At 41.9% G+C, this 27491-nt stretch overlaps 1 protein-coding gene across 50 annotated transcripts in view; it reads right to left on the bottom strand.

The window, feature by feature from the left end:
- Positions 1-27491, bottom strand: part of PPP6R3 (protein phosphatase 6 regulatory subunit 3) — a 164169-nt gene that overhangs the window by 103280 nt on the left and 33398 nt on the right. For 18 of the 50 annotated variants that reach the window (XM_063644315.1, XM_055270654.2, XM_055270675.2 and 15 more), the window contains one exon: positions 12618-12744. The exons of 10 other annotated variants lie outside the window; for them this stretch is intronic. The gene's annotated coding sequence lies outside the window, so the exon portion shown is untranslated. Of the gene's footprint in view, positions 1-2292; positions 2432-12617; positions 12745-27491 lie in introns of all 50 variants that reach the window. 22 more of the 50 variants (XM_063644397.1, XM_063644238.1, XM_063644351.1 and 19 more) reach the window with 3 other exon arrangements.

Genomic DNA, 27491 nt, shown 5'->3' with positions numbered 1-27491 from the left:
AGTCTTGGTTCCTTTTAGTGGGGGATGTAATTTAGAAATGAAGGTCTGAGAGCAAAGTACGTTCATAGATACTGAACCTGTCACTTCCTCTGTCCTTTTATAGTGAACAAAGCTGGGAATGAATGTCAATTTCAAATGCTCCAACTCTGTTGTGTATCCCTGACTTTTAAATAGGAATGAAAACCAAGGATTACCAGACACCTCCAGAAAGCCTATACCATAAAAAGTAGCAAAACAAACAGAAAAATGCAAGTTAGAGGAAAAGACAATCAGAAAACAGGAAAGAAAATTGAAAGCCTAAAATAGAACATTTTAGCAACATTTTCCAACATCCAACCAACAGGGGTTCAAAAAAAAAGAAAGAACAAAAAAACAGAAGGGAGGAAATCAGATAAATAATTCCTGAAAACAGATCCACATCAAGGAACATCACTGTTAAACGGCATGACCCTGGCACAAAGAAGAGCCTAGGTATTCCAAGACCAAAAATCTGAATAGTTTCAGATTTCTCAAGAACAGAAAACAAAAAAGTGAAGTAACACACCACATCCATTAGGATGGCTACTATAGGAAAAGAAGAAAAAAAAACAGGAAATAAGTGTCAATAAGGATGTGGAGAAACTGGAACTCTTGTGCACTATTGGTGGGAATGCAAAATGGTACAGCAGCTGTGGTACAGTATGTTCATTCCTCAAAAAATTAAAAATAGAATTACTATATGACCCAGCAAGTCCACTTCTGGTTCTACACTCAAAAGAACTGAAGGCAGGGTCTTGAAAAGATATTTGTGTACCCGTGTTCATGGCAGCATTACTCACAACAGCTAAAACATGGAAGCAACCCAAGTGTCCATCAACAGATGAATGGGCAAGTGAAGTATGTTAGAGACGGAGTATCCCCTGTCCAAAATGCCTGAGACCAGAAGTATTTCAGATTTCAATTTTTTTGCATTTTTAAATATTTGCATATACATAATGAGATATCTTGGGATAGGGCCCAAATCTAAACATATAATTCAGTTTAAAGTATGCTTTATACATATATCCTAAAGGTAATTTTACACAATATTTTAAACAAATTGTGTATTGTGTGTCTATATTTTGACTGCAACCAGTCACATGAGGTCACATGTGTTGTATGAGGTCAGGTGTGGAATCTTCCACCTGTGGCATCGTGTCGGCACTCAAAAAGTTTCAGATTTTGAAGCATTTCGAATTTTCCAATTAGGGATGCTTAACCTGTAGATACATACAATGGAATATTATTCAGTCTTGAAAAGGAAATTTTGATATATGCTACGATGTGGATGAACCATAAAGACGTGCCAAGTAAAATAAGCCAGTCACAAAAATGACAAAAATGTCTTGAATAAAGGCAGAAGACTAAGTAATTCCAACTTATTGGAGGTACTCAGAATAGTCAAAATCAGAGCTAGAAAGCAGAACAGGAGATGGAGGATGGTGCTGATTGCACAATGTTATGAAGGTATACTATTAAACTGTACACTTAAAATGGCTAAGATGGTAAATGTTGTTATACGTATTTTATTACAATAAAAAAATGATAATGAGGCAATGTCTAAAGAATTCTGAAGAGATGCGTTCTGGCTGAATGTCTGTCCCCCAACTCTTCCATTCATATGCTGAAGTCCTAACTCCCAGCATGGTTATATTTGGAGAAAGGAAGTAATTACAGTTAAATGGAGTCATAAGGGTGGGGCCCTGATTTGACAGGATTAGTATGCTTATGAGACACCACGTGCACATGAACCCAAAGAAAAGGCCATGTTGAGAAAGTCTGGGTCATAATCTCGAAAGACACAATCTTGAATGTCACAATCCCAAATGTTGAATGCTCATCTGCAGTGGATTCTAATTATTGACTGGATAACTTTGTGAACATTAGAATTCTGGGCATGTTTGGAATGTCGGTTTGAAAGCTCTTCCGAGCTGGTATGACTTTTCTTTCTCTTCTCTATGTTCTCATTGTTTCAGGATTGCTGCCCCCCCCCCCCCCCCCCCCCCCCCCCGCCTCACCCCTCCAGCTCCTGGTTCTTTGTCCCAGCCATCTCCTGTGGTACTGTGCTGTGTCTCCCTTGTGGAGACCCTGAGGATGTTCTAGATGGAGTTACCAAGCCCCCGACAGGCTGGTCCAGTTCCTGGCCTCCACAAAGTGTGTGTCCTTTTGCCTCAGGAGACCGGGTGCTTGTAAAAGCTGCAGCCCCCAGCAGAGTTTGGCCTGTTTTTCTGCCTGTTTCACAAGAGAGTGAGCCCCCCGGCTCCAGCTGCCCACCTGCATGAAGCTCTGTTAATGGCTGGGACCCCCGTAGCACCTGGGCCCCCAGCCTGGTGCTGGGCCTGGGCTTCAGCTTCTCTCCAATTCCCGTCTACTCCACATCTGGTCCTGGGAGATGTTTTCTTTCCTTTTGAGCCTGAAAGATCAAAAGCCCTAAAGTCTAAAATCCTGACAATTACAATCCCAAAAGATCAAAATCCCAAAAATGTAATTCTGGAAAAAATAATTTTAAAAAACTTTTGGAAGACATGTATTTATACTTTCAAAGGGGGATTTCAGGCCAGGCATGGTGGCTCACTCCTGTAATCCCAGCACTTTGGGAGGCTGAGGCAGGTGGATCGCCTGAGGTCAGGAGTTCAAGACCAGCCTGGCCAACATGGCGAAACCCCGTGTCTACTAAAAATACAAAAATTAGCCAGGCATGGTGATGCACGCCTGTAATCCCAGCTACTTGGGAGCCTGAGGCAGGAGAATCACTCGAACCTGGGAGGCAGAAGTTGCAGTGAGCCGAGATCACAACACTATACTCCAGCCTGGGCGACGGAGCAAGACTCCGTCTCAAAAAATAAAAAATAAAGGGGGATTTGAGAAACATAAAAAAATGAGAGAACACGTCATAGGTCACTTTACACAATAAAATAGGCAATAATCACATGCATATTTTTGCAAGGATACAAGGTATAATTCAGGTCTAATAATGACAGTCACATGAGTAGACTAACAGTCGTGAGCAGACAAACTACATTCATAAAGAAATAGGTTTAAAAAAAAAAAAAGCGAAATGCATAAATGTATATAACAGCCGGCATGGTGGCTCAGGCTTGAGATCCCAGAGCTTTGGGAGGCTCTGACGGGTGGAATGCTTAAGGCCAGTTCAAGACCAGCCTGGGCAACACAGTGAGATCCCACCCCTACAAAAAAAAATTTTTTTTAAATTAGCTGGACTTTGGAGTACGCACCTGCAGTCCTAGCTACTCAGGAGGCTAAGGCAGGAGGGTCGCTTAAAGCCCAGGAGTTTGAGGTTACAGAGAGCTATGATCATGCCACCACACTCCAGCCTGGGTGACAAAGCAAGACCTTGTCTCACTCATTCATTCGTACATACATTAAATGCATATAACTACGGGTGGTTATTGTATGCACTCAGCTTTATAACTGCAGTCATCTACAACCTATGTCTTTTGATGAGATCTACCAAAAACCATGATGGATCAACATCACATATGCAGTTGCTCAGAGAGCCGAGATCTCGAATTTTATCTTTCACAAATGCAGATATACAAAAAGGACATCTCTTTATTTACTGAGGAAGTTTCAACTGTTTTACACATATGTACAATGCTTACACACAAAGTCAACACTGTAAAAATGTACTTTTGTGGAGTCAAATATGCAAAAAATGCATAAAACAAAAAGAATATATACAACTTATACCCCCAGTATTGAATACGATGTGAAGACTAAATACATAGCATAGCAAACTGGCGCTATGTGTGAATGGGCAGAAGTCTTATAGGACTGAATAATTTGGCAGAAGAAATTTCTTGTAGTTTTTGTCTGTCTTCACTGCATCTGTGATCTTCGAAATACTTGTTGCACTTGTATTTGAAGAGCAGTTGTGGTCTTCAAACTCTGTAAGTACATGCTGTCTGTTTCAAAGTCTGTTATGTCCGGCTGTTGCAATTAAGCAATTTTCTGCTTTCATAGCCCTAATAATAATAAACTTTAACATTTTTATCTTTCACCATTAAGTAGCCTCATACACTTATCACCGCCTTTTTGCAAGGGAGCAATTTCACAGATCTGTTCCATTGTGTTTTAAGAAACACAGTAAGAAGGAATATTTGACTTCCCCAATACCAGATTTGTATTAAGCTTCTCCAGCAAGACAGAACTGATAAGATATGTATACAGATACATGAGAGGGGATTTATGCAGGGAATGAGCTCACGCGATTATGGTGCTGGGAAGTCCCATGACAGGCAAGCTGAAGACCCCCAGGATGCCAGTGACAAGGTTCAATCCAAGTCCAAAGGGCCTGAGAACGAGGGACGCCAGTGGTTTCTAACTCAGTCCACAAAAGCCTCAGGACCCATGGGGGCTGCTGGTGTACATCCTGGAGTCCAAAGGCTGGCAACCCTGGATCTCTCACATCCAAGGCAGCAGAAGAGTCTGGGCCCTGGTTGATTGGATGGTACCCGCCAACACTGAGGGCAGATCTTCCCCGCAGCCCACTCAGACTCACGCATTAGTGAGTGAGGTATTATCAATTATAAAATAGGGATAATAACTAATGACAGGAATGGAAAAGCACTTGTACAATGCCAGCACAAAAGGTTTGTAAGGGCAGACATTGATACCTGATGTTTTGTGATTAAGCAAGTGCATTTAGATGCTGTTTGAGAATTTTTCCATCTCCTCTGAAAACACTCTCACAGACACACCCAAAACCTAATGTTTCACCAGGTTTCTAGGTATTCCTTAGTTAAGGTGTCACCTAAAACTGAGTCCACAAGTCCACCTATTGTCAACGTGGTACCCACACACATCTCCTTAAACCATACTTAATTTATGAATAAAGACAATAACAAGGTAATAGTTCCGTCTAACGTGATGCAACTATCCTATGCACAACCAAAAACATACTATCCCTTCCCTAGTAACTGGCTTTCAGGGCTTCAACACTCAGGATTTTAATCTTTTGTGATTTTCAGGATTTTAGAGATTATAATCTTTAAGGATTTTGATCTTCAGGGATTCTGATCTTTAGGTATTCCAACATTTGGGATTATGGTGCTCCAGACTGTGTCATCTGGTATGATGACTGGCACCACATGTGAGAAGAGATGGTGTCTATAAACCAGAAAGAGGCCACTCTCTAGAAACCAAATTGGCAAGAAGCTTGATCTTGAACTTCTAGCTTACAGAACATGAGAAAATAAATTTCTGTTGTTTAAGCCACCCAGCCTATGATATTTTGTTATGGCAACCCTGAGCAGACTAATATAGAAGGAAAACTATTTCCAACCCAAAAGCATATACCCAGTCAAACTACATCAATCACGAGTACACAGAAAGACACACAGTCTCAAAAGATCTAGCTCCTATACACCTTTCTCACCGAAAACTACCGGCAACTATGCTCCACTAAAACTAAGGACAGCAACAAGGTAACACAGAACACAGGAATAGGAGGTCCAATGGGGAGGAAAGACGTAAAAAGAACCCCCAAGGTCACAGAATGGGAGAGCCAGCAGTCCAAACTAGAAAGATTCCTTCAAAAGGATAAAGATGAGGGAAGATCTGAATATGTAACTGGCTAAAAGTCTGAGGCTAAATTAGTGATAAGTACATTTAAAACACACACACACACACACACACACGGCTGGGCGCAGTGGCTCATGCCTGTAATCCCAGCACTTTGGGAGGCCGAGGCGGGCATATCACCTGAAGTCAGGAGTTTAAGACCAGCCTGGCAAACATGGTGAAACCCTGTCCCTGCTAAAAATACAAAAATTAGCCAGGTGTGGTGGCACACGCCTGCAATTCCAGCTACTCAGGAAGCTGAGGCAGGGGAATCGCTTGAACCCAGGAGGCAGAGGTTGCCATGAGCTGAGATCGCGACACTGCACTCCAGCCTGGGCAACAGAGTGAGACTCCAACTCAAAACACACACACACACACACACACACACACACACACACACACACACACACAGAGTAACACATTTCCAGAGGAAACAAAAGGTTGTTTAGGAAAGGAAAGTATTTGTAATTTATACCATTTAACAGCTATAAATAGTATACATGGGCCAGGCACGGTGGCTCATGCCTGTAATCCCAGCACTTTGGGAGGCCAAGGCGGGTGGATCACAAGGTCAGGAGTTTGAGATCAGCCTTACCAACATGGTGAAACCCCATCTCTACTAAAAATACAAAAATTAGCCGGACGTGGTGGCGCATGCCTTAAATCCAGCTACTCAGGAGGCTGAGGCAGGAGAATCACTTGAACCCGGGAGGCAGAGGTTGCAGTGAGCTGAGATCACACCATTGCACTCCAGCCTGGGCGACAGAGCGAGACTCCGCCTCAAAAAACAAAAAAAAAAGTATGCATGGTCGTAATGTAGTATACGTGGTTGTAATGAAAAAACTAAATAGTGATTTAACCAAAATGTTAACAAACCTCTATTGGGTGGATAGGGAAGACAGAAAACAGGGATAAAGGTACAGTAAAGGAGAGAAGAAAGAGCCAATCCTTATCTTCCATGTCAGAAAATCAATAGATACTGCTTAGAACTAAAAAAATCAGGAAGTTTACACACAAGTATGAACTCTTCAAATACAGTCTTCAGACATATGTAGGTAAATATACATTTTTAACTGGTTAAAACAGTCCAAAGTATTATACTGTCTTCAGGAAAGGGAAAAAAAGAGAGTGGGCTATTTAAGGACTCCTGTTTGTCTTACCCAATCTAGAATAGTTGACTCCAAAATATGGACATATAAAGCTTTAGCTTAAAGAAAAACTTAGAAGTTTTTAAGAAAAAATGCAGCCGGGCGCAGTGGCTCACGCCTGTAATCCCAGCACTTTGGGAGGCCGAGGCGGGCGGATCACGAGGTCAGGAGATCGAGACCATCCTGGCTAACACAGTGAAACCCTGTCTCTACTAAAAATACAAAAAAATTAGCCGGGCACGGTGGCGGGCGCCTGTAGTCCCAGCTATTCGGGAGGCTGAGGCAGGAGAATGGCGTGAACCTGGGAGGCGGAGCTTGCAGTGAGCAGACATCGAGCCACTGCACTCCAGCCTGGGCAACAGAGCCAGACTCCATCTCCAAAAAAAAAAAAAAAAAGAAAAAAAGAAAAAAAGAAAAAATGCTGGGGCTCATGCCTATAATCACAGCACTTTGAGAGACCAAGGCGGGAGGATCACCTGAGCCCAGGAGTTCGAGACCAGCCTGGGTAACATGGCAAGACCCCATTCTCTACAAAAATTTTAAAAATCAGCCAAGCATGGTAGCGCACACCTGTGGTCCCAGCTACTCGAGAGGCTGAGGCAGGAAAGTCACTTGAGCCCAGGAGGTTGAGGCTACGGTGAACTGTGTCACGCCACAGCACTCCAGCCTGGGCTACCTAACAAAATCCTGTCTCAAAAAAAACAAAGAAGAACGTTGGACTAGGAAGAGGTATTAAATGTTGAGAGACCAGAGAGCTGTAATATCAGGTCACACAGGTAATGAGAAGCTAAGACAAATCACTTAACCTGAGTATCCATTTCTTCATCTATAAAATAAAATAGGCCAGGTGTAGTAGGGGCTCATGCCTGTAATCCCAGCACTTTGGGAGGCCAAGGTGGGCCAATCACTTGAGCTCAGGAGTTAGAGGACACCCTGAGCAACATGGGGAGACCCCCACCTCTACAAAACTTATCAAAAAAAAGGGGGGGGGGGGGGCGAGCACAGTAGCTCACACCTGTAATCCCAGCACTTTGGGAGGTGCCAAGTCAGGTGGATCACCTCAGGTCAATAGTTTGAGACCAGCCTGGCCAAGAAGGTAAAACCCTGTCTCTACTAAAAAAAAAAATTAGCCAAGTGTGGTGGTGGGCACCTGTAATCCCAGCTACTCGGGAGGCAGAGGCAGGAGAATCGCTTGAACCCAGGTGGCAGGGGTTGCAGTGGGCTGAGATTGTGCTATTGCACTTCAAACTGGGCAACGAGAGTGAAACTCCATCTCAAAAAAAAAAAAAAAAAAAAAAAAAATTAGCCAGATGCAGTGGCTTATGTCTAGTCCCAGCTACTCAAGGGGCAGAGGTTTCAATGAGCCAAGATTGTGCCATAGCACTCCAGCCTGGGTGATAGGAATGACACCCTGTCTCAAAAATAAAAATAAGAGAGGTGGGGTAAATTAACTCTAAATTTTCTTGTTGCTTCAACAATTTATGAATCTAATATAAAAATAATCAAAGCTTTAAACATAGTACCAGTGGCTACAGAAAAAATTAAGCAGGACTTGGTAAAAAAAAAAAAAAAAAAAAAAAAAAAAGAGAGAAGTAAAATAAAAAAATAAAATCTGCTTTAAGCCCGGAGGGACTGAGAACGTACTGATGGTGAAGGAGAAGTTAGACAAGCACGGTTGAGGAAATCAAGATCCAAGGTTTCCTATCCTCACAGGGAAAGAATTTAACTGACAGTATCCAGACATACTACGGCACAACACCACTAAAAAAAGCTAAACCACAAAGAGATGCTTTGAAAGTTAAACACAAACAGATGAGGGTGGAATCCATAAGGATGATGAAAGGTTCTCCCTAAAGAACACTAAAGCCGAAAACGGGGGACTTCTCCAAGTATTTAATTTCTATTTACATCATAAAGGACAGGGTGAGAAAGGGACATGGTTAGAGTAAGACTATTCTGAAACACTGGGAGATGCTGCACAGCATCATGGAAGCTAACGAGGAAGACTACGGTTTTAATCATCAATAATATCAGATGTGGTTCAGTAGTTGATAGCATTAGACTATTCTCTTAGAGGAAATGAATCCAAAGCCCCCTTTCCAAAAAAGAAATCAAGATAGGAAAAGAAAATAGTATACTTTTATTTTTAACCAATCATTCCTTCAATAGACTGCATTTTTCTCAACAGTCATACAACCTAACCCTGTCACACAACCTAACCCTGTCACAAGATTTCTCTTCTTTTCAGTACTGCTGACTCTGATAACACCAATAAAGAGAATGCAAGTGCAACATAATGATAAAAATAACATTTGAGAATGAGGACTGCTTTGGACTAAAACACCAAAACCACAAATTCTCAACTAAACAGCATCTAAGTGAACTTGCTTAATCACAAAATTTGAGAACAGCAGGAATGAAAACTATCCTACAAACCTTTTGTGTTGGCACTGTGCAAGTGCTTTTCCATCCTATTATTATCATCCCTGTTTTATAGTCTAGGAAAACAAAGGATTTACTCCAAATCACTCTTATATGGACACTAAATTTATTTAAAAACAAAAAGCCAGCCAGGCACAGTGGCTCACACCTGTAATCCTAGCACTGTGAGAGGCCGAGGTGGGCGGATCACGAGGTCAGGAGTTCCAGACCAGCCTGGCCAACGTGGTGAAACCCCGTCTCCACTAAAAATACAAAAAAAATAAGCCGGGCTTGGTGGCTGGTGCCTGTAATCCCAGCTACTCGGGAGGCTGAGGCAGGAGAATTGCTTAAATGCAGGAGGCAGAGGCTGCAGTGAGCCGAGACTGTGCCACTGCACTCCAGCCTGGGTGATGGATCAAGACTCCATCTCAAAAAAAAAAAAAAAAAAAAAAGCCAAAAAACTCACTTTAGGCCGGGAAAAAAAGCAGTAGTAATCTGCTCCCTATCCTCTCATATCAATTTTTTTTTACACATGAGGTCTTGCTATGTTGTCCAGGCTGGTCTCAAACACTTAGACTCAAGCGATCCTCCCACCTCAGCCTCCCAAAGTACTAGGATTACAGGTGTTAGCCACCTCACCCAACCTCATATAAATTTCTAATACAAATACCACGATATTCCTGATGCAAACTCATAAGAGGAAACCATAGCTATTGCATAACATGCAAGAAAGCATTTTCTCCTGAGAGCACATATCATACACAACTAAAGATGCACTCTCCATTAGACAGACAGGTGGTATCGCAAAGCTTGGACACACAAAAGCAAGGAACTCTAGTTTTTAACTGGCATCAGGAAGTCCCAGGACAGGCCACCTCAGAATGCCCCCCTAATGCAAATCTCAATAATCCCATTGCTGCAAGTACCCTCACATGTTTTCTAAAACACCCAAGTTTGAAGAGATGAAGGTAACGAGATGGGAAGATAATTCATCTCTATGAGGACTTGTTTACCATTTTTACCTTCAATGCCTAGCACACTGACACTGTAAATTTAAAAATCATCCGCAAAATTTTGAATACAAAAATCATCAAAAATAACTGCACAAATGCCCATAATCAGGCAACAACCAACTTCCATGACTGTTGATAAATAACCTAATTCCCATGTCTTCAGAGGCATCTTCCAACAAAAATAACTATATATAGGCAACTTGATCAGCCCATTTCAGAAACACCAACCATTTTAGTACAGGCCGAGGGAGGAGCACCAAGACTTCTAAGCCATTAATCGATAATCACTATACCAAAAAAAAAAAAAAAAAAAGGAAAAAGACTACTGTGTAAAGTACAAAACATCCAAGGTAAATCCATACTACCACCTTCTAAAAGCAAAATCATGTATGTAAAGTACTTGAAGTAAAGACTTTGGCACCTAATTTGACTACATCATTGTCTGGCTATGCACCCTAATGGACACTCAAATCACTGCAGGCATACACGAAGCGAACACAATTTAAGCTGCTATTTAAAATACAGCCAAGTCATAAATTAGTACATCAACATCTAAAGTAAGGCCCAAAGAACTACCTCTGCCTGTTGTAACAACAGTGGGCAGGGACACACAGCAAAGGTACAAATGACTACATGATCCCAATCACCGAGCTATATTTAGTGGGCTCAGCCAAGGTATACGATCAAGCTTAATTTGATGTAAAAGTTGAAACTTCCATAATCCATAGTACAAAGATAAAAAAGACCAAAACTTCTTATATGGAGTCTTGGCAATCAAGTGGTTATTATCTGAGATACGTGTATAAAGATTGCTGAAAGGTGAGAGGAATGGGGAAGATGATGGTCAGGGGAGAAAAAGCCTTAATTAGCAGGAAAAAGGGTTTTTTTCTTTGAGATATATAGTGCATAGCATGGTGAATGTAGTAAATAGTCATCCCATTGTGCATTTCAAAATCACAAAGAGAATTTCCAATTTTCTCCCCACAAAAAAGTATTTGTGGTGATGAATGTTAATTAACTTGATTTAATTACTCTACATTGTATACATGAATCATAACATCACTTTGTACCCTATAAATAACAGCTATAATTTATCAATTTACAGTTAGGAATTTTTTTTTTTTTTTAAGTATAAAGGGCTGGGTGCAGTGGTTCATGCCCATAATCCCAACACCTTGGGGACTGAAGCAGGAAGATCACTTGAGGCCAGGAGTTAGAGACCAGCCTGTGCAAAAGAGCAAGACCCTGTCTCTACTAAAAATATAAAAATTAGCCAGGCGTGGTGGTGCACGCCTATAGTCCCAGCTATTCAGAAGCCGAGCTAAGAAAATTGCTTGAGCACAGGAGAACTCAAGCCTAAGGGTGGGATTTTTATTACGTTGGTGCAAAAGTAATTGTGGTTTTTGCAATTAAAAGTAATGGCAAACTGTAGTCCCAGCTACTCGGAGAGGCTGAGGCAGGAGAATGGCGTGAACCCGGGAGGCGGAGCTTGCAGTGAGCCGAGATTGTGCCACTGCACTCCAGCCTGGGCGACAGAGCGAGACTCCGTCTCAAAAAAAAAAAAAAAAAAAGTAATGGCAAAAACCACAACTACTTTTGCACCAACCTAATAAACTGGCCAAACAAGATACCTACAAAGTGGGGGGAAAAAAGGAAACAATCTCATACAGGCTCTTATCAGTGTCCAAAAATAAAGAAAAAAAGGATAAAACATGAATGAAGAAAAGGCTCAGGCCAAGACTAGTTGTAGCACTAACCCAAGCTCCAAGAGTTAAGTCTTTACTCCCAGTTTTGAACCTAAACCTTCTAATGTGTAGCTGGCAATTCCAGTCATACTCGTATGCCTTAGTCTCCACCATTAGCATTTCTAAAAAAAGATTAACAAGAAAGGGAAACACGCTACGGCTGAGCTGTCCAGTTCCACAGCCACACACAGTTACTGAGCACCTGAAACGTGGCTAGGAAGGCAAAGGAGCTGGTTTTTTGTTGTTGTTCCACCCCACTCCCCCGGGAGCTGAATTTTAAATTAATTTTAACTACTTAGGTTAAAATTTAACTACTTAGGTTGGTGAAAAGTAATCATGGTTTTTGTCATTACTTTTTATTGCAAAAACTGCAATTACTTTTGTACCAACCTAATACAAAGTTCTACTGGACAGCACTGCTCTCACGTTAAAACTAAGCACACACATACCAAGACCCTGTCTCTCTAAATAAATAAATAAAAATAATTCAATTTTTAAAAATCTAAGCACAGAATAAATGTTTATGGCCTGTAATCTTGGGATGAATAAATTCTCATCTTCTAGGTCTTAACTTTCTCAACCAAAAAATGTAAGAGTTCAACTCGATTGTGCCCACGATTCTAAATGAACTAGTGCAGCATATAAATTAATATTCTTCAAACAGTAGTAATGTAATTAAAGCTACATACCCCTTAAAATTATGGGAGGTACCTCAAACTGATGACACAAGGGTATTATATGACCCCTCCATATGGCCGAGGAAGTTCTGTCACTATTTGAGCAAGTCACCACATCTCTCTGAGCTTGTTTTCTTATCTGTAAATGAGAGGTTTAGACTAAATGATTACTTAAGACACTTCAAATCCCAAAATTCTTCATTCCTTTAGATCTAAGACGACATAGAAAAGAACAAATAAAATAAGTGAAACCAAGATACTCAAAGAAATAAAGAAAAATAAATTATAAATACCAGTTTAAACTCTTAAGAAATGAAGTAAATTGAAACCAGACCCCAATGACAGAGGATGTAAAGTTGTACAATGTCAATGTGCTCTGCTAGGAGGCTGATTTGGTCTACTGGCATGTGCCTAGTTTTTCATTTTTGCTTTAGTCCACATGTAAAAACACTGCTATGTCCAAAGAAGGCCAAACTGCAAAAAGTTCTATACAGCCAGGTGCATGTAGCTGGGATGAGAACACACAGCTCACAAAGGTTTGGACTGTTCTTTCCCCCAACAAAAACTTGACCAAGAAAATCTTCCTACACTAGACAGCTATAGTAGAATCCCCACTGCTGCTTTCAGGGCTCTCAAATTGCATCAGGAGCTTTGCTTACTTTGTCAATGAGCCAAACCAAGTAAAACGGGATGCTCTCTTGACAGGAGGTACAGTTACTTTTAGCTGCAATAAGGTAAACCAAAGTGTGCATTCATCCATAAAGATATTGTAAGATATCCTTTCCTGTGGTGTATAACCCAGTAAATATATGAAATAGGAAAGAATCCACTCAAAAGAATCCTAACAGGTATCTGGAGAAGGGAATATAGCCTATTGACTTAAGTGAAACATGAAAAAGGAGAGGGTCAGGGCTGAAGGACAAGCTCTACACAGCTCTTTTCAAAGGTACCTTTCTATATACGTTGTGTGGCCTATACCAGACCCAGCTGTATATTTCTCAATCTTGAAAATCTTTAATGAAAAAAAAAAAGTAACTCTCAAAGAACCTGACTTACAGCGCAGTAAGAAAAAAAACAAACAATTTCTACTTTCTTCAGGAATATAATGCTTTACCTGGTATAGACGTTCCTTTGTTTTACTGCTGATTTAACCAGGCCACCACTGATGACTATTTAGTTTTCACTTTTTGCTATTACAAAAATGTGCCAGTATTTCCAGAAGTGGATCTGCTGGATCAAAGAATGTGCGCTTCTAATTAGGTACATGGTCAAGTGGCTCTCCAATGAGGTACACAGCCAAGTGGCTCTCCACGGAGGTCAGCCCTACCCATATTCCCCCAGTGATGTGTGAAAGCCTGTTTCCACACACCTGGTCAACAATGCATTTGCTTTTCTCTTCAGTGAGGTTGGGCACTGTTCATATGTTGAAGAACCATTTATAATTCACTTTTCTGCCATCTGTCTGTTTATATCCTTTGTCTACTTTTCTACTGGGTTGGTCTTCTCAATGATTTGTAGGGGTTATTTTAAAAAAAGAAAAAGAGTTCTTTGTCTGATAGCATTCCCTCTTCACCTCATTCCAATCTGCGATCTCTCTACCACTCAGCTCAAACTGCTCTTTCAGGTCACTGACAACCTCCAGATGGGGCTAAATCCAAATGAAACTCTTCTGTTCTCACATACACCTCACCTTCAGCAGCATGCAAGGCAGTCCCCCAGAAGACCCTCCTCATTAGAACATTCTCCTCGCCTGGCTTCTCTGGTGTCACACACTGGTTGTTTTCTCACTGGCCATTTCTCAATCTCCCTAGTTGGAGGGCTGCTCCTCTCCTTCCTTCCTTCCTTCCTTCTTCTGTCCCACTGATAACACAGAGGCTCCCACAGAGGTCAGGCTGTGGACTTAGCACACTTTCCTGAGTGCACCACATTTGCTCGAAGTAAATTCACATTTGTTTTATTTGTGCTGTTTCCCCAGCAACTAAAACAAAGTGCTGGGAGATTCAAGACAAGATCTGTTGAATAAACGAAGCCATTTCCGGGGGTTGTAGTGAGCCAATATCACGTCACTGCACTCCAGCCTGGGCAACAGAGTGAGACTCCGTCTCAAAAACAAAAACAAAAACAAACAAACAAAAATTCCTCTCCATAAACACAACTAAGGTCCAAATTTATAAAACCAAAACAACCATCAAGGCATTTCAAACACAGGTAACCCAATGACTGGCAGACATTTCCCTTTGGATATCTCACAAGCACATGGTATTTAATCTCCAAAATGGAGCTTTTGCTCTCCATCACACGCTGCCCATCCAACCAAACCTCCTCTTCACCATGCCCTCCCCATCTCAGTAAAAGGCACACCCTAGTTGTGAAAGGCAGCCTGGAAAACAGCCCTGGCTCCTCTTTTCCCTTCCAATCCAATTCGCCAAAACATTGTCAGTTCCGCCTTATACTTTCCCTTCTCTGCATCTTTTGCCATGGCCTGGAATAAGGTAAACTGGAGTGTGCATTCATCCATAAAGATCTTTTAAGATACCCTTTGGACACAGCTTCCTAATTCATCCCCCAGTCTCCTCTGGCCCTTCCAACCCACTGTTTACTTGGGTTCTTGGAGGGCCTTCTGCAACTCCCATGTGAGCATGAACAATAATGATAATAATTCTGATATATGCTCTCTACTACGGTGGCCACATACAGCTTTTGGGCACTTGAAATAGGACTAGTTTCATCTAAGAGGTACTAAGAGTATAAAATATGCAACGGATTTCAAAGATGTAGTACAAAAAATGTGAAAACATCTCAATTTTCCTACTGATTATATGTTGAAACAATATTTTGGACATATTGGGTTGTATAAAACATATTAATTTTATGCATTTTTTACTTTCTTCATGTGGCTACTAGAAAATTTAAGATTACATACATAGCCTGCATTGTCTTTCGCTGTCCTGAGCATTTCACGAGGGTACCAGCACCACGTCCATCATCTTTAACCATGTACACAGTTATGTCCTCACTTAATAGTGTCAACAGGTTTTTTCAAACTGCGACTTTAAGCAAAACAACATACAGTATCTTGAATAATGCCATTCCATTATAACACTGATGAGGCAGACAAAACTGGTTCAGTTCTATGTCATTTTGCTTAAGTTTGCAGTTTCCAAGAACCCGTTAATGGCGTTAAGTGAGGACTTACTGTATGACCAAAGCACAGGAAGCACAGGACTGGCACAGGGTAGGCACCCAAGGTATCTGCTGAATGAATTAGTGGCCAAAAATTGGTATCATTTACATACATTCACTTATAAACAAAACATGAAAAATTTAATTATTACTTGAAGTTGAATGATACTTTAAAAATACAGTTGGAATTAAGAAAACAACTCTTTCAGTTTAAACTCTGGATACACACGCATTTTAAGAAATAATTTGAAGGCTAGGCACAGTGGCTCACGCCTGTAATCCCAGCACTTTGGGAGGCCAAGGCGGGCAGATCACTTGAGGCCAGGAGTTCGAGACCAGCCTGGCCAACATGGTGAAACCCCATCTCTACTAAAATTACAAAAATCAGCCAGGTGTGGTGGCGCACGCTTGTAATCCCAGCTACTCAGGGGGCTGAGGCATGAGAATCGTTTGAACCTGGGAAGCAGAGGTTGCACTGGCCGAGATCATGCCACTGCACTCCAGCTTACATGACAGAGTGAGACCCCGTCTCAAAATAATAATAATTTGTCTACTACTTCAACGTGCAGGGTTAATCACAATGTAATTTATTCTTCTAATTTTTCATCATGAAAGTTTCTGTTAGAAAAGAAAGAGACTGGAGAACACTAAAAATTCAATGTTAACCTACAAAGAACTTAAGAATTTTGAGTTATCAACCCTTAACATACTGTTCATCACAACTTCAAAACTGGCAACAAGAGAAGGAAAGCCAGCAGACAGCACAAGGAGAAAACAAGTAGACAATAAACATGAAAAAACTAACAATAGCGAAATCCATGCTGATGATGCCCTGCAACATTCTGAACTGCCAGTGAGGGCATGATGCACTCAAGATGACCAGACTGCCACTGGCCTCCCAAACACACAGAAAAGGAAGGCGGTGGAAGTGCCTTCCAAAATGAACACCATTACCCTTTAAGTATTGAATAGCTCTGGTCTAAATGAATTTCAATGTGATTTAGGTTAGAAGCCCTTAAAAATTTCAGTTTAGCTCCACATTCAACCTCCAGAGACAGATCACAACCAAAGCAGCAGCACCATTTTCAGATAAAATTTTAGGCTGAGCATAGTGGCTCACGCCTGTAATCCCAGCACTTTGGGTGGCCGAGGCGGGCAGATCACGAGGTCAGGAGTTCAAGATCAGCCTGACCAAGATGGTGAAACCCCGTCTCTACTAAAAATACAAAAATTAGCCGGGCGTGGTGGCACGCACCTATAGTCCCAGCTACTTGGGAGGGTGAGGTAGGAGAACTGCTTGAACCCAGGTGGTGGAGGTTGCAGTGAGTTGAGATCACACCACTGCACTCCAGCTTGGGCAACAGAGTGAGACTTCGTCTCAAAAAAAAAAAAAAAAAAGAAGTTTTAAAGTGAGAGTCCAACAAAGTTTATTCTCCAAGAGAAACCTCGTCAAGATCCAACTACTAGTGCACAGAAAACAGAGGCTACACAACACTGTGGGGAATACCACAAAACAAAGAGCCCAGTCCTCCCACAAATGGACGGCATGGTGGGAGAAGAGCAAAAAATGAGAAACCCATAGACAAAAAAAATAAAAGGCAGCTCTTATTTGGATCCTGATTTGCCACTGCCAAAGTTAGAAAATCACACAAAAAACTTATCACATATAACAACTAGAACTTTCAAGTCTAAGCATTGAATAATATCAAGCAAATGTGTGTTCATTTTATTTTTAAGATGTGAGGCTTTGTGGTTGTTACGGTTAAGAGTTCTTTTTCTCTGAGAACATATACTAACACATTTATAGAAGCAGCAATAATTATTTGAATATCTTCAAAATATAATAGCCAAAACTGACTATAAAGGAAAAAAAATTTAATAGAACTCCTTCACCTCAAAAGACACAATGAGGACCCACAGAATAGGTAAAGATATTCACAATATATACATCTGACAAGAGATGCCTGTCCAAAATACAACAATCCTACTAAGTGTTGTTTTAAAATACATCTCAGCTGGGCACAGTGGCTCTTGCCTATAATCCCTAGCACTTTGGAGGGCTGAGGTGGGAGGAATGCTCAAACCCAGGAGCTTGAGACCAGCCTGGGAAACATGGCAAAAACCTAACTACAAAAAATACAAAACTGAGCCGGGCGTGGTAGTGCGCGCAACTGTGGGCCCAGCTACTCAGGAGGCTGAAGTGGGGGGATCCCTTGAGCCGGGAAGGTCAAGGCTGCAGTGAGCTGTGATCACGCCACTGCACTCCAGCCTGGGTGACGGAGTAAGACCCTGTCACTTTTTTAAAAGTCCACAATGTGCCTCTAACAAACAGAACATCGCAAAGCTAGATGCTATGTGACTTCCAAGACTAGGTCACAAAAATGATAGCTTCCACTCAGGGCTCTTTCTCTTCAATCACTCTCTCAGTGGGAAGTTATCACCATGTCCTGAGAACAGGAGACTCAGACATCCCTGGCAAAAAATGATGTGAAAACGACCTGAGGTCTCCCACCAACAGCCAGAACCAGAACCTACTTGCCAGGCATGTAAATGAGCCACCTTAGAACAGATCCTCCAGCGGATCTATGAAGGCTTCAGAGGGCTAATCACACCCTAGCCAGAAGCAGACAACCATGCCTCTCCCAAGTTTCTGACTCCCAGAAACTGCAAGATGTTTGTTGCTGTTTTAATCCACTACGTTTGGGGATAATTTATTATGCAGCAAAAAATAGAAAGGTAATACAAACAGAAAAAAGATAATAGAAAAAAATAAAAGGCTTAAATATACATTTCATAAAAAAGGATATCCAAATGACCAATAAACGTACGACCTCACTATTGTAAATTAAAATTGCCCTAAGACAGCTCTACACAGCTACCAGCATGGCTAAAATGAAAAGGATGAAATACTGGAGAGGATCCAGAGTAAGCGGAACTTTCACACACTGCTGATGGAAGCCTAATTTGGTACAATAGCTTTAGTAGATGCCACCACTATACATATACCTCTATGCCCTAGCAATTTCACCCTTAGGTATACTGAACAACAGAAATGCATACGTATGTTGTTGACCAAAAGACACAAACTGAATGTTCAGAGCAGCGATATCTGTAACAGCCCAAAACTACCATCTATCCAATGTCCATCAACAACAGAACAATTTCATATGACAAAATTTTGTGAAGCAACAGTAACAATCAACTGTATGCAATGACTTCAGTAGTTTTACAAACAATGGCAAGAGAAAGACACAGGAGTACCTACTGTAAGACTCTATTCAATAGAAACAAAACTGGGCAAAACTAATCAGTGCTATTAGCTGTTAGAATACCGGCTGCCCCTAGAGAGGGTGTGACTGGAAGTGGACACAAGGAGACATGTGGTGGCTGCTTGCCCAGATGGATTTCAGCTTATGAAAATCTGCTTATTATATGTACTTTTCCATATTTCTATTGTAATTCAATAGAGTTTTTAAACAGTAATAATATAGAAGAGAAGTGGGGAAGTTAAGTGGGACAAGACTGGCCTTGAGTGTATGGTTGTTGGAGCTGGGTAACTGATAGTTTCATTATACTGTTCAATTTCTGCATGTTCAAATTTACCCCTAATAAAACAAGTTTTAAAATGTATTAACATAAAACTGACTGGAACTGCTGGTAAAATGGTAACTAGGGTAATTTTTCTGGCCACTGATAACAAAAAGGTGTTAAAATCTATATACCCCTTGGTCCAATTATTCTTTTATTCTAAGGTGTTTATACTGAGCACAAAGTCATATATAATAATGTCCAAAGAGCTTATAATAGAAAAAGAAATGTCTAAATATAGAGGAAGATGACACTGTGGGGAAAACCACAGAACAAACAATCCAGGTCATCCACAAATACATGGTTCCTAAATATCCAACAATAAAAAACAATGATCTCATCCGAACCAAGTTTCTTTTATCTATCCAATGAAATATAGTCATTAAAAATGAGGCAATCAAAACTCAGAAAAAAACACAGGAGTTAATCTTTGTGGCCACAGATTAGGCAAAACTTTCTTAGATATGACACCAAAAACACGAGATAAAAGAAAAATAACATAAATTGCACTTCAAATTAGAAGTTTTCATCCTTCAGTAATAACACCATCAAGAAGTGAAAAGAAAACCCAAAGAATGGAATACTGACAAATCATATATCTGACAAAGACTTATATACAAGGTTGGGCGCAGTGGCTCATGCCTGTAGTCCCAGCATTTTTGGGAGGCCGAGGCAGGCGGACCATTTGAGCCCAGGAGTTTGAGACCAGCATGGGCAACGTGGTAAAACCTCATTTCTACAAAAAATACAAAAAAATTAGTCGGGCGTGGTAGCATAGGCCTGTAGTCCCAGCTACTCAGGAGGCTGAGGTGGGAAGATCACCTGAGCCCAGGAAGTCGAGGCTGCAGTGAGCAGTGATCGCAGCACTGCACTCCAGCCAGGTGACAGAGTGAAACCCTGTCTCAAAAGACAGGAATACGGAGGCCGGGCACGGTGGCTCACTCCTGTAATCCCAGCACTTTGGGAGGCCAAGGCGGGTGGATCACGAGGTCAGGAGATTGAGACCATCCTGGCTAACACGGTGAAACCCTGTCTCCACTAAAAATACAAAAAAAAAAAAAAAAAAAATTAGCCGAGTGCAGTGGCAGGCCTGAGGCAGGAGAATGGCTGAACCCGGGAGGTGGAGCTTGCAGTGGGCCGAGATCGCGCCACTGCACTCCAGCCTGGGTGAAAGAGCGAGACTCCGTCTCAAAAAAAAAAAAAAAAAAAAAAAAAAATTAGCCAGATGTGGAGGCGGGCGCCTGTAGTCCCAGCTACTCGCGAGGTTGAGGCAAGAGAACGGCATGCACCTGGGAGGCGGAGTTTGCAGTGAGCCGAGATAGCGCCACTGCACTCCAGCCTGGGCGACAGAGCAAGACTCTGTCTCAAAAAAAAAAAAAAAAAAAAAAAAAAAAGACAAGAATACAGAATAGAAAAGAAACTCCTACAACTCAGTAATAAAGACAAACACCACAATTTTAAAATGGGCAAGTGAGGCCAGGCACAGTAGACTGCTATAATCCCAGCACTTTAGGAAGCCAAGGTGGGTGAAGTGCTTGAGGCCGAGTTTGAGACCAGCCTGGCCAACATGGCAAAACACCGACTCTACTAAAAATACAAAAATTAGCCAGATGCGGTGGCACACACCTGTAATCCCAGCTACTCAGGAGGCTGAGGCACAAGAATTGCTTGAACCCAGGTGGCGGAGGTGGCAGCAAGCTGAGATTGCACTACTGCACCCCAGCCTGCATGACAGAGTAAGACTGTCTCCAAAAAAAAAAAAAAAAAACAAATCAGGCAAGCGCAGTGGCACGTCTACAGTCCCAGCCACCAGAGAGGCTAAGGCAGGAGGATTGCTTGAATCCATGAGTCTCTGTCCAGCCTGGACAATACAGAGAGATCCCATCTCAAAAAGGAAGGAGAGATGGGAAAGGCTGGGCATGGTGGGTGACACCTGTAATCCCAACAACTTTGGGAAGCCAAGGCGAGAGGAGAGGATCGCTTGAGCCCAGGAGTTCAAGACCAGCCTGGACAACGTAGTGAAACCTTGTCTTAACAACAACAAAAAAAGAAAAGAAAAGAAAAGAAAAACTCAAAAAAATTAGCCAGACATGGTGGCATATGCCTGTGGTCCCAGCTACTTCGGGGGCTGAGGTGGGAGGATCACTTCAGCCCAGGAGGTCAAAGCTATCATGCAGTGAGCTGTGACTGCACCACTGCACTCCAGCCTGGGCAACAGAGTGAGACTCTGCCTCAAAAAACAAAAGTGTTGGCATGGATGTGACAAAATCAGAATCCTTACACATTGCTGGTGGGAATGTAAAATGGTGTAGACACTTTGGAGAATAGTCTCGCAGTTTCTCAAAAGGATAAACACAGAGCTCCATATGACCCAACAATTCTACTCCTAGGTATGTATCCAAGAGAATTAAAACATACTTTCACAGAAAAATTTGTACATAAATGTCTACAGCAGCATTATTCATAAAAGCCAAAACTCAGAAACATCCAAGTATCTATCAACTGATGAATGAATAAATAAAAGGTAATGTTCCCCACATAATGAGTATTATTTGACAAAAGAAAGAAATGAAGTACTCATATATGTTACACAGATAAATCTTGAAAACATGGCTAAGAGGGAAAAAGCTAGTCCCAAAAAAAGACCACGTTTGTATGATTCCATTTATATAAAATGCCCAGAATAGGCACATCTATAGGAACAGAAAGTACGTGGGATGAGAGAAAAATGAAAAGTGATTACTAACAGGTATAGAGTTTCCTATGGAATAATGAAAATATTCTAAGTGATTGTGATGACAGTTGCACAACTCCATGAATATACTAAAAAACATTAATTTGTATGCGTTAAGTGGGTGATTATGTCTCAATAAAGCTGTTACAAAAGAATAATGCAATCTACATTTGCAAAGGAAGGTGCTAAGATTGTTTTTTAAGGGTTTTAGCATCTGTACTTTGCTTTACCAAATGTATTCACACATTTGCATTTGACCCTCACAATCTTGTATTGTAAGTTATATCATGTTTTACAAATAATCTGAGCTGGAGAGACAGTAACTGACCCAGGTAACACAGTAGGAAAGTGGCTAGGGAAGGACACAAAAATGCCACCCTATTTCCATCATGCTACTGCCTCCCAAATTATGAAAAGTAAACTTTATGGTACATGTGGAAGTATCACAACGGCTACTACTTTTACAGAGGATCTCATATGTGCCAGGCAGTTCTTAAACATTTTTGAGCCTGGTACTTCACAGGCACTGAAATATTTATTGAATAATTTTCATTTATTTCTCATAACTCCATTTATAGCTGATGACACTAAGAAATTAACTGTATATTGTAAAAACAAATATAAAATTTGTTTTTAAGGAGCTTGCTGTAAATACAGTTCTCAATAATGGGGCTGGGGGACAGTTAAGATCCAGACAATATAGGAGCAATGACATAAAGTACAGAGATTAAAACAAAAGCGAAAGTCCTTTCAAAAAGGGGAGTAAACTCAAAATACCAGAGGATAATTTTTAAGCTTATACAATACCTAGTGGGAACCAAAGAAACAGAAACCCAGTGATCAAGCAATCAGTCAAGAAGAAACCAAAATGCAAGCCAATATTTGATTAATATTTAGCTTTTTATTAATTTTTCATTAATTTTCTTAATGAAAATCCATAAGGTATTCCTTTATATCCAGTGAACCAGCAAACAAATCACAAATAATTAAAACTAACACTGGGAGGGGAATATAGGGAAATAGGTCCATTCATCTATTGCTGATACAGTTGCGTATAGGTACCAGCTTTTTTTTTTTTGAGACAGAGTCTGGCTCTGTCGCCCAGGCTAGAGTGCAATGGCGCGATCTCAGCTCACTGCAAGCTCCGCCTCCCGGGTTCACGCCATTCTCCTGCCTCAGCCTCCCAAGTAGCTGGGATTACAGGCGCGTGCCACCACACCCAGCTAATTTTTGTATTTTTAGTAGAGACGGGCTTTCACCATGTGGGACAGGATGGTCTCGATCTCCTGACCTCGTGATCCGCCCGCCTCGGCCTCCCAAAGCACTGGGATCACAGGCATGAGCCACCATGCCCAGCCATGATGTTTTGATACAGGCATGTAATGTATAAAAATCACATCAGGGTAAATGATGTAACCATAACATCAAGCATTTATCCTTTCTTTGTGTTACAAAAAAATCTAATTATACTTTTTTATTTATTCTTTTTTTTTTTTTTTTTTTGAGATGGAGTCTCCCTCAGTCGCCCAGGCTGGAGTACAGTGGAGCAATCTCGGCTCACTGCAAGCTCCGCCTCCTGGGTTCACGCCATTCTCCTGCCTCAGCCTCCAGAGTAGCTGGGACTACAGGCCCCCGCCACCACACCTGGCTAACTTTTTTGTATTTTTAGTAGAGACAGGGTTTCACTGTGTTAGCCAAGCTGGTCTTGATCTCCTTACCTTGTGATCTGCCCGTCTCAGCCTCCCAAAGTGCTGAGATTACAGGTGTGAGCCACGGTGCCCGGCCAGGTACCAGCTTTTTAAAAGAGTACTATAATGATATACAAGATAAATAAAAATAACAGTACCTTGGCCAGGTGCAGTGGCTCATGCCTGTAATCCAGTACTTTGGGAGGTCTGGAGTTTGAGACCACGCTGGGCATCTCGTGTGTGTGTGTGTGTGTGTGTGTGTGTATATTTTTTTTTTTTTACCCCAAGCATGGTGGCTCACACCTATTGTCCTAGCTACTGGGAGACTGTAGCAGGAGGATCACTTAGAACCCAGGACTGAAAGTTGCAAGAAGCTATGATCATACCATTGCACACCAGCCTGGGTGACAAAGCAAGACTCTGTCTCTAAAAAATTAAAAATGGCGGCACCTTTTGATTACATAATCTCATGACAATTTTTAAAAATTTATGAAATAGAGGAAGAAATTATTTATACAAAGAATAATAGTGATAATGGCTAGACATGTTAACTACCACCAATGTATACTGTAATATAAACATTACATGAACTATCATTTAATCCTTAAAATAACTGTTATCCTTCCCGTATGTAAGCGAGGAAACTGAAGCTCAGAGAGCAAATAACTAGTCTTTGGAAGTATCAGGATTCAGGCTCACTAGCACTTAGACCCTACATTTCCAAGGTCATAAGTGCTTTGAGGGCAGAATGAGCACAAGTGGAAATGCCCAGTAAGCACTGGAACTCAACAGAAAATCAGGGTTAGACGTAGGTATGAGCATCACTAGCACCTACCTGGTAAGTTCAGCTATGAAAGTGGAGACCACCCGGCCGGGCGCGGTGGCTCACGCTTGTAATCCCAGCACTTTGGGAGGCCGAGGCGGGCGGATCACGAGGTCAGGAGATCAAGGCTATCCTGGCTAACACAGTGAAACCCCGTCTCTACTAAAAAATACAAAAAATTAGCCGGGCGTGGTGGCTGGCGCCTGTAGTCCCAGCTACTCGGAGAGGCTGAGGCAGGAGAATGGCGTGAACCCGGGAGGCGGAGCTTGCAGTGAGCCGAGATTGCGCCACTGCACTCGAGCCTGGGCGACAGAGCGAGACTCCGTCTCAAAAAAAAAAAAAAAAAAAACAACAAAGTGGAGACCACCCAAGGAACAGTGTGGAAAATAAGGCTGGAGAACAAAATGTGAAAGTGGTCCGGAAGAAAATTAAGAGAGAGGCCAAGAATGGTAGGAAGAAAACCAGGAAAATATACTAACGCAGATCTTGTAAATTCTACAAAGAACAAAATGTGAAAGCGGCCCCGAAGAAAATTAAGAGAGGCCAAGAATGGTAGGAAGAAAACCAGGGGCCAGGCACGGTGGCTCACGCTTGTAATCCCAGCACTTTGGGAGGCCGAGGCGGGCGGATCCCGAGGTCAGGAGATCGACACCACAGTGAAACCCCGTCTCTACCAAAAATACAAAAAATTAGCCGGGCGTGGTGGCGGGCGCCTGGAGTCCCAGCTACTCTGGAGGCTGAGGCAGGAGAATGGCATGAACCCGGGAGGCGGAGCTTGTAGTGAGCCAAGATTGTGCCACTGCACTCCAGCCTGGGCGGCAGAGCGAGACTCCGTCTCAAAAAAAAAAAAGAAAACCAGGAAAATATAGTAACACAGACCTTGTAAATTCTACAAAGAAAACCTCCCTGGATTTTGCTGCCAGAAAGATTTAAGCAACCAACAATGCTTTGAAAACCACTGTACAGCTCATGTCTAAGCACTCAAAAAGAGGTGCTAGCTAATGTGGGCAAAGTGGAACCCTCATGTGCCACTGGGAGAATGTAAAATGGTGCAGTCATGGAAAACAGTATGGCAGCTCCTCAAAAAAGTAGAATGAGAGCTGCCATATGATCTAGCCATTCCACTTCTTGGTATATACCCTAAAGAACTGAGAGCAGAGACTTGAACAGATATTTATACACCCATGTTCATGGCAGCATCACTCTCAATGGCCAAAAGGCAGAGGCAATGTAGTGTCCATTGATGGATAAATGGATAACCAATGTTGTATATACATACAATGAAATATAAGTGAGACTTAAAGGAAATTCTAGTCAGGCGCAGTGGCTTATGCCTGAAATCCCAGCACTTTGGGAGGCCAAGGTGGAAGGATCAATTGAAGCCAGCCAAGACCAGCCTGGGCAACATAGCAAGACCTCAAAAAATAAAAATAAAACTTAGCCAGGCATGGTGGTGCACACCTACGGTTCCAGCTACTAGGGAGGTTGAGGTGGGAAGATCCGTTGAGCCCAGGAATATGAGGTTGCAGTGAGCTATGATCATGCCACTGTAGTCCAGCAACAGAGCAAGACTCTGTCTCTAAAAAATTTAAAAATAAAAAAAGAAAGGAAATTCGGACACATCCTATAACATGAGTAAAAAGACACTGTGCTTGAAACCAGTGATAAAAGGACAAATACTGTATGATGCAATTTAGACGAGGTACTTAGAGTAGTCAAATTCATGGAGACAGTAGAATGGCAGTTGCCAGGGTCTGGGCGGGAGCGGGAGTTAGTGTTTAATGCAAGCTTGTCCAACCTGTGGCCCAGGACAGCTCTGAATGAGGCCCAACACAAATTCATAAACTTTATTAAAACATTGAGTTTTTTGTGTGATTTTTTTTTTTAAGCTCATCAGCTATCGTTAGTGTTACTGTAATTTATGTTTGGCCCAAGGCAACTCTTCTTCCAATGTGGCCCAGGGAAGCCAAAAGATGATTTAATGGGTACTGTGTTTCAGTATGGGAAGATGAAAACCATTCAGGAGATGGATGATGGTGATGGTTGATCAACAATGTGGATGTATTTAATGCCACTGAACTGTACACTCCAAACAGTTAAAATGGTCTGGGACTGGTGGCTCACACCTATACTCCCTACACTTTAGGAGGCTGAAGTAGGAGGACTGCTTGAGCCCAGGAGTTCAGGACCAGCCTGGGCAACACAGCAACACCCATCTCTATAAAAAATAAAATTTTTAAAAAAATAGCTGGGCACAGTGGTGTCTGACTGTAGTCCTAGCTACTCAGGAGGCTGAGGTGGGAGGACCCTTGCACCTAGAAGATGATTGCACCACTGCACTCCGGCCTGGGCAACAGAGCAAGACTCTGTCTCACACACACACACACACACACAGCTAAAGACACTTAACCTTCTGGTTTAAACACTGAGACTCTGAAAAAAAAATTTTTAATAAAGACACTGAACAAGCATCAGAACCAGAGTCAAATATGGCTGCAATGGCAGAATTACCAAACCAGCAATTTTTTTTTTTTTTTGGGAGACAGGATCTCGCTTTCTCACCCAGGCTGGAGTGCAGTGACACAAACAAGGCTCACTGCAGCCTCGGCTTCCTAGGCTCAAGTGATCCTCCTGCCTCAGCCCCAAAAGTAGCTGGGACTACAGGTGTGTGCCACCACGCCCAGCTAATTTTTGTACTTTTTCTAGAGATGGGGTTTCATCATGTTGACCAGGTTGGTCTCGAATTCCTGAGTCAAGCAACCTGCCTGCCTCAGCCTCCCAAAGTGCTAAGATTACAGGCCATGCCCGGCTACTAGCAATTTTTTAAAAAGCATGATTAATATGCTAAAGGCTTTAGTGAAAAAGGCAGA

The sequence above is a fragment of the Symphalangus syndactylus genome, chromosome 1 (assembly GCF_028878055.3).
Source record: "Symphalangus syndactylus isolate Jambi chromosome 1, NHGRI_mSymSyn1-v2.1_pri, whole genome shotgun sequence".
In the NCBI taxonomy this organism is placed as follows: domain Eukaryota; kingdom Metazoa; phylum Chordata; class Mammalia; order Primates; family Hylobatidae; genus Symphalangus; species Symphalangus syndactylus.
The sequence above is the reverse complement of the archived record's forward strand: the minus strand, read 5'-3'. Positions and strand labels throughout refer to the sequence as shown.